The sequence below is a fragment of the Apis dorsata genome, unplaced genomic scaffold (assembly GCF_000469605.1).
Source record: "Apis dorsata unplaced genomic scaffold, Apis dorsata 1.3 scaffold_1261, whole genome shotgun sequence".
Lineage (NCBI taxonomy): Eukaryota > Metazoa > Arthropoda > Insecta > Hymenoptera > Apidae > Apis > Apis dorsata.
Genome location: NW_006264358.1, coordinates 53,701 through 61,478, shown reverse-complemented (window position 1 = coordinate 61,478; position 7,778 = coordinate 53,701).

Genomic DNA, 7,778 nt, shown 5'->3' with positions numbered 1-7,778 from the left:
ACGTCTGATTCGTAAGTTGTCAGTCAGCTGAATCGCTCTTTCGATTCGATTCTCCATTCGAAAATTTCATCTCGCCGAGCCACCCCGATCGATTAAAATGTTTCCTGCAAATTAAAATCATTACCGTCGATTCCAATCGAGATAACCCAAAAAAGGAATAAAACGTTCACGATTTATTGATGCATAATCTCGATCAACACGCGACAGTCCACACTTTTTTCTTCCTTTCTGTATACACCGTATACGTGAATTTATGAGAAGTCGACGAAATTGCAAATTAAACAATACAAATCGTTGCTAGACGCGAGACTTGAGGCGAGGCACGTTAAATACAGTGATCGTGTAACTCGTGTCAGGCGAAAATCGACGGATCAACTAGAAAATTGATCGAGCCCACCGATGAGATTAACTTCATTTCGCGCCAACCTTTGATTCATGCTGCGGGATCATTGCACACTGACGATTTACATATTTCAAATGATGATTGCCCGGCCAAAGTGGATATTGAACGCGTCGGTTGTTGCGCTTTCCAACTTGAATCGCGTATACGTGGCTCGTTCGCTATCCAATGGTGAATATTGTTATCCCGGGGAACGTGGATGAATATATCCTCCATCGAGTTTGAATTGGTTATTGAATTATTGAGGCAATTGTGATCTTATTTTCTGAAGTGAAGTGTAATACCCTTCTCGTGAATAAGATCTGGCCTGGAATTTCTGCGCGGGATGTGAAAATGAGATCCAGAGTTTGGAGGGCATTCGACGATTTTTTTTTCTTAGACGAAGAGTTTAACTGTGGGAAAGTTTGGGAATTGTGTAGCATTTTTATTTTCGAAAAATAAAGCCTGTTCGAATAATAATACGCGTACCGATAATCTTGATTATTTATTTCTCAGAAATAAATAAATTATACCGATAAATCTATAGCGCTAAGAAAAACCGATATATCAAATTTAAGAAAGAAGTGGCAAATTCTTTGTCTCATCGGATAACGAGAGACGAGACGATCGTTGACAAACTGAAATACTGAATTACAAATTCAAACTAAAGTATTTATAATTTTCTTTTTTTATAATATCTGAAAAAAAATTGACGTATAGAAAAATTAAAAATTAAAAAATTTCGCGATGCAGAGACAATGAAATTTCGCGTTTGTTTTGTTTCGAAACATTTGTTAAAGGAGACGGGCATTGCATTTTTCGTTTGGAACAACTGTGATTTTACTTGGAATCGAGAACGAAGAATTCTGAGGCGTTGATCAATCATGACGACACGAGTTTCATTCCGAGATCGATTATTATGGGCCAGTGTCGGGTTACATACCCCGGGGAGGTAAACGTGCAACAACAGTGACGGTAAATCTTAAATAATCGTGAACGTTGTATCGATAGATTTGCCATAATTCTTTACCTCGTTCACTCGTTACGAGGTTACCTGGACTTTCTATCGTTTCTACGATCGTGTGTATCGGGTAGATGCGATTGTCATTTAAAACGCCTCTACTTATCGTAATTTTCACACTTTATTAACTTAAAACTTAAACCAAAACCTATGATAAAAACACCTTTGACCGGGGAATAAAACCGCGCCTATCCAATTCTTTTTAATTCCCCGCGGAATTTTAATAACGTTATTCCGTCTCATACCTTTTATTAAATCGTCTGGAAAAATAAATTGCTGTCTATTAGCTTCGTTTTATCATTATCATACGCACATTGTACAATTTACACTTTTGAAATATTCCAGAAAGCATGGTAATCCAATAATTATTAAATTGTTTCAATCACGTAATTCGACGAAAATAATTAATTTCCAGATGATCCTGTTTAAAAAAATATTTATTTTCCTCGACAGAAACACGTTCTCCCGAGAAACTTTTGAATTCCAATCACCAACCACAACGAGAAGCGATATTTATACCCGTTCCTTGCATCATTATTACACCGTAAATCAGTCAGGGAAATCATTTCATCCTCGGTGTAAATTAACTCGTCATAAATTAAAAGTCGAGAGGTTTAACACCTTTCCATCGATTCGATTCTTCTCCACAACCAACCATTCTTCGCAAAATCGAATTCGTTCGGCAATATCGATCTGATCCGGGTCGTAATTATCCTCAATGGGTTATTCGACGACGATTTTATTTCCAATTCATCGATCGACCAAGAGTCGAGGGGGAAGCGGGGTGGGTTGAGTGATTCCAATTACGTAAAAGCACGAGATTCCAGGGCGTCGATGAACGATCACGAGGACGTGATTCCGATCAACGAGGTAAACGGTGTGACGACAGAACTAGAACTTCTGGACTCGTTGTATATCCGGTATTATAAACTTGTCGCGGCGAGCAATTTATGCAACTTTGCCCTTTGTCTCGGATTCCGGTTGATTTTCTTTCAGATGACAGAGGTTTTGGGCTTTTTCGTTTCTCGTATTCGAATCGTGAGTTGGACGTTGCGCAATATCTGGCGCCAGCTTCTACTTGGTCGAAAGTACGAGATCACGTAGTTGAAATATGTACATATGCATGGAAACTGAAGAAATATTATATTTCCTGTTTCCAGAAACACGTAATGTAAATATCTTCGAATTATTTCAATTTTTATTTTTATTTTTATTTTGTTATATATGAGTTTGATGGGTTGAATTTTCTTCTATCTTTGAAAATGCGTAATCCGTTAATAAATTATGTTTATTTAGAGTAGCATAAATCTTTGGGAAAACGTTTCGTTTTCGATAATGATGAATAATACGTCATAAATCGTAGGGTTAACGATACGGAAGCTGAATCCAACACGAGAGAACGGTAGAAAGAAATTTATGCAAAACGTTTATTCTACCGAGTTACAGTCCATTTTCTACAACAGTATGATTTCTCTCCTGTTGAAAATTTTCGATATTCCATTGAAATTATTTCCAATTATTTCCACAAGATGTTACCACAACGCATTCAAATATAAATTTATTGTATATCACGTATAAATAATTTCGACATTATTCATCAAACTTTTTTTTTTCTTCGTCAAAACGATTAATTCTCATCCAACAATCTCAAAAGTGAAAATAACTAACTCCAAATACGCAAATACCGGTGCAATAAATTCAAGCCTAACTCGGCAAGCAACATTTACAATTCGATTCGATTTATCCATCCGCAAAAAAAAAACACTTCCACGTATTTTCTCAAACTTGCCAATTCATCGAGTAAGAAAGCTCTCCTCCCCCTCCCCAAGATAATATCGGATCACGTACGCACGTATAAGAACAATTTTCGTTCCGGTGCTTAGGAGTGCTGCCGTTTCAGGTCATAGTTGATTCCAAGTCGATATAATCGGCGACTTTCTCCGGCCCGTGTTTAGTAAGGTCTTATAAAGCGGAGCCGTGGCGAGGCTTGTCCGATCTGACGCGATAAACCTGCCTGAAAACCTATTGTTGTACCCGAGTTCTTGTCCCCCTTCTCCCCGGCTAAATTATCCAAATGCATTCGAATACCGTTCCACGCCGGCTAACAGTAAACCGCCCCTTCATTTTTCCGGATATATCCACAGAGAGCAAGACAAATTTCTCGTTAGCCTGGCCCGCGATGATAAATTTCTCGATGCCCTCGCAGAGACAGTGAAACGAACGGCTGAACAACATCCGATCCTTGTTTTCTTCTCGGTTCGATCGTGGATCTTGGATCGTGTCTTTAATAATAATATTATTATTATTATGCGTCCTAAAAACAGTAGATAAATCATTATATTCCAATTTATACGTGAAAATATTAATACAGATATACAGAGTATATAAAGTAATATAATTTGTTATTTTGTATCTTTTAGTAGTAGAGATGCAGTTTAAAAATATCACGACGAATCATGTATATCATATCAGTTGTTTAAAATATTTTTTTCAGTCGATATCGGATTTTATATATTTAATGTCGTGATAGAAGTAAATTTGCTTGTAAAATGATGGAATATTTTTTTTAAAAAACAATCTACGTTTTGTTTTGTAAATCTCTGAATTCCTATTTGGTCGTAGGTAAATAACAAGTGAAAATTTCTGTAAGTAGAAAGTAGTAAGAAACGTCATACGTAGCCATTAATTTGAATATTGATATAAATTTAATTTGACGTGGTGTTGAAATAAAACTTCATCGAATTTTTCTAAATATAAATTGTCTACTTTCTATGATTACGAGAAATAGAATTTAATAAATATCAAAAATCGTGCGAGAAATTGGAATATTATTAAATAGATTATCGTTAAATCGCATACTGGTGTTAATATAGAATTATATCGGTATATATTTTTCCACTTTTTAATTTAGATTTTTTTATTTTCGAATAAATCTCGTGAAATGAAAGGAAACAGACAATTTAAGTATGCCGGTCAACGCACGTTTGCTAACAAATAAAAAGTGAAGAAACAATGAAGAAGACGATTGTGGTGACAAACAACATTATTCAAAGTCCTTCTTTCTACTATTGCTAATAATTGCAACCTTTTCTCAAATTCTGTGTCACACACGTTGCACCGTCAATCAACTTTTCCGCAAGGGCGTGCTTTCACTCGTCTTTCACATTGCATACAAACTAAATAGATCTTCTAAGATGTAATTAAGGTTACCTTTCGAACCTTCCGAACGAAAAGTAATTTCCACGAGTATATGATTTATAGATTCGTTCGAACGTATCCATTTGTTTCCAATTTTTCGCATCAAAAATCACATGACCAATGATACTCGCATTATTTTTCCTAACATCAAGATAAATACGAGATATTTATCAAGATTTATGATATATCAAAGAATAAATTACGTAATTTTCCCGTCCATTCTTAACCCAATTACAAAGAGTCGAAATATTTTATTTCTGTTCTATTTCTGAATTAATTTACATTCGAACCGACAAAAACCTTCGATTAAATAGAAAATAAAAAATCTCTTTCTTACGTTCTAAACAAATATTCCTAAGAAATATACAAGTTATCTCGTTGCAGTGGATGAATCTATACAGGTGAACAATAAAAAAAATTCGTATAACATAAACCCTCCTATATGATCTTCTTTTCAATTTAATTACAATGAATTTTACGTTGAAACAATATAATTAATACGATAATTAAATATACAAAACAGCCAATATTTCGCGAAGATATCAAACGAGAGAACAAACGCGCTATCAATAAAGAAACTTTACAACTTAAAAACAAGATTGAATAAAATTTTCCTCTTTTTTCGCGTGCAAAATTCATCCACCGAAGTGGATTCCCCCGCCGCGTTTACAGGACGATCCTGTAAACTAATTCGCAACACCGATCAATCATCGAATAATAACAAGAATAAAATAAATAAAAGCCAATTCAACATCATCATCCCCGCCTCTCACTTTCGCACGAATTACCTTTTTTTCCCCCCTCCCCCCGTGTCACGCCGACTCAGCAGATTTTCGTCGCATTCACAGCACGGAGCAAAACGGTGCAAAACCGTTTAATCACCGGTCAAGTCGATTCTTTCGTTCACACACAGGGGGGACAATAAGAGAGAGTTTTTCTTTTCTTTTACTCGGTCGCGCGCACGGGAGAAAGGCGAGGCGATTTTATCTTTGCGCCTGGTGCATAACCAAGCGATATATCCAGCTCTCAGAGATCGATTTGCATAAGCTTCCACGGTGAACTAGGAAAAGGCGCGCGCTTAATTAACGTGTCCCACTCCGTGGTACGGGTGCAGATTTATACGAGATCGTAACCGCACGATCCGAGGAGTCATCATCTCGTTAAGCAACTTTAAAGGATTCCCAGCCGTTTCGAAAAACCGCGCGCAATGCGGAAGTCGGCGCGCGACAACGGTTCCCGGTTCCCGGCGTACCGCTAAATTTCGTTAAAAAAATCCTATGTCCGACATTCATACGCTCCATCGCTCGATCGCTTGCATTCCTCAAAGATTAACTCGGAGGAGGAGGAAGGGGACCAACTTTTTCTCATTACCAAGAAAGACACGGGACAATTGCCTTTCGTACTGAACCGACTAGGGATGTCCATATTTTCGACAGAATCCCTTTCGATCAAAGTGTTTGCGATTATTTTTCTATTAACCATTCAAAAGGTTTAAAAGTTTTCATTCGCGAATTTAAATCTCGAAATCTTGATAATTTTTTCAACAATCGAGAAGAAAATTTCAAACAATCTTGTTATTTATGATACGTGGAAGCATATTTAATAAAAATAAGATGGCTTTAACTTTCATAAAGAAAGTTAAACATCATCACGTATGGAGAATCGTAGTGGCGCAAGAAGTTTGTAATTATTTTATTGAAATAACCGGCTGATTTGAAGCATAATTTCATTTTTGATTTTATGATTCTCAATCCAAAATATATATACATATATATATGGAAAACAAGTAGTCACATATACGACATTTAACGCGTAATGGATACCTCATCTTCCTACTTGCAACTCGTATCGCATCCTTCCGCCTTAGTGAAGTTATTATCACTCGTGATTACAAGTTAAGCCTCCCCTTCGATTCGCGTTCGTGTTTCGCGTCAAGATTAATCTCGCGGGGAAACGTAGTTGCATGCACAGATTCCATCCGTGTACCATCGCTCGAGAGCCGAAAAATAAAGGGAAAAACGGTCCCTCGTTTACAATTACGGATCGTCTCTCGGCCGCAGAAAGAGAGAGAGAGAGAGAGAGAGAGAGAGAGGGGTACGTTGAGGTAACACGCATTTTTCCATGCACGGTTAGAAAGGAATTAATTTGCAAGATAATGAGCGTGCCGATGTAGCTAGCACGCGTTCCCTGTACACCGGCCGGCCATTATCGATTCGAAAAACGCGCGAAAACGCGTTTCTATGAATCATCTCATCCGTATTCAAACGACCACGTTTCGCGAATCGAGGAGGAAGCCACTTAACGAAATTATCTCGCCCGATTAACCCTCCCATTTTCCTCTCCTTTGAGTCTCCTGAGAGTTTTGACTTTTAAACCTGAATTCTAAAGAAGAGGAGATAAGATTGGACGGGGATTGATTCAGAAAGACGAGCTTTGCGAATCGATCGACCGTTTAAATTGCGAGAGATTTTGAAGGGTTAATTAGAGATCATAGAGAGGAGTCGCGTAACTTAATTTTCCGCGCGAGGAAACGATTTCACTTCCAAATGGAATCATTGAATCATCCCACGGAATCGTATATACCTCGTGCACACTTGGTTGCTATTTCTCAACGCTATCCGTGCACACGATTCCTTTATTTTTCAAGCTACATGCACCGATGTACCCACCTACTGTGGATCAAGGACGACGCACCGCACGCTCACCTGCATGCTTATACGGGATTTTAAAATGCAACGAAGATTTTGCACCTCGGTGTAACCAACTTTTATTGATCAAGCCCCAACCCTGAAACGTACTCGCGTGATGCAATGCGACCTTCGTCTTTATCTGCAAGTTTCAAGATTCAAGATCCAAGAAATTCAAAGTTTTGATGCTAGATCAGAGAAACGCAAAAATTTCAGGAAATAATATATTTTCCTTTTATTTTCTAATATTAATATCTTTACTTTATTATTCAAATATTCGAAAAAACTCGCCCGTAAAGAATTTTTTTTACGAAATTTTAGTAAGTGAAAACAAAATTAATTATTTGATTAGAATAGTAGGAAATAGCAGTACGTCTCAAGAAGAAGGGAAGAAAAATCAGTCCGAAAAGACGAAATGTTTTGCAAGGAAGTATCGAGGCCCCTTAACGGGATCCTCCCATTGGCCATCTACCATAAATTATACATTATATCG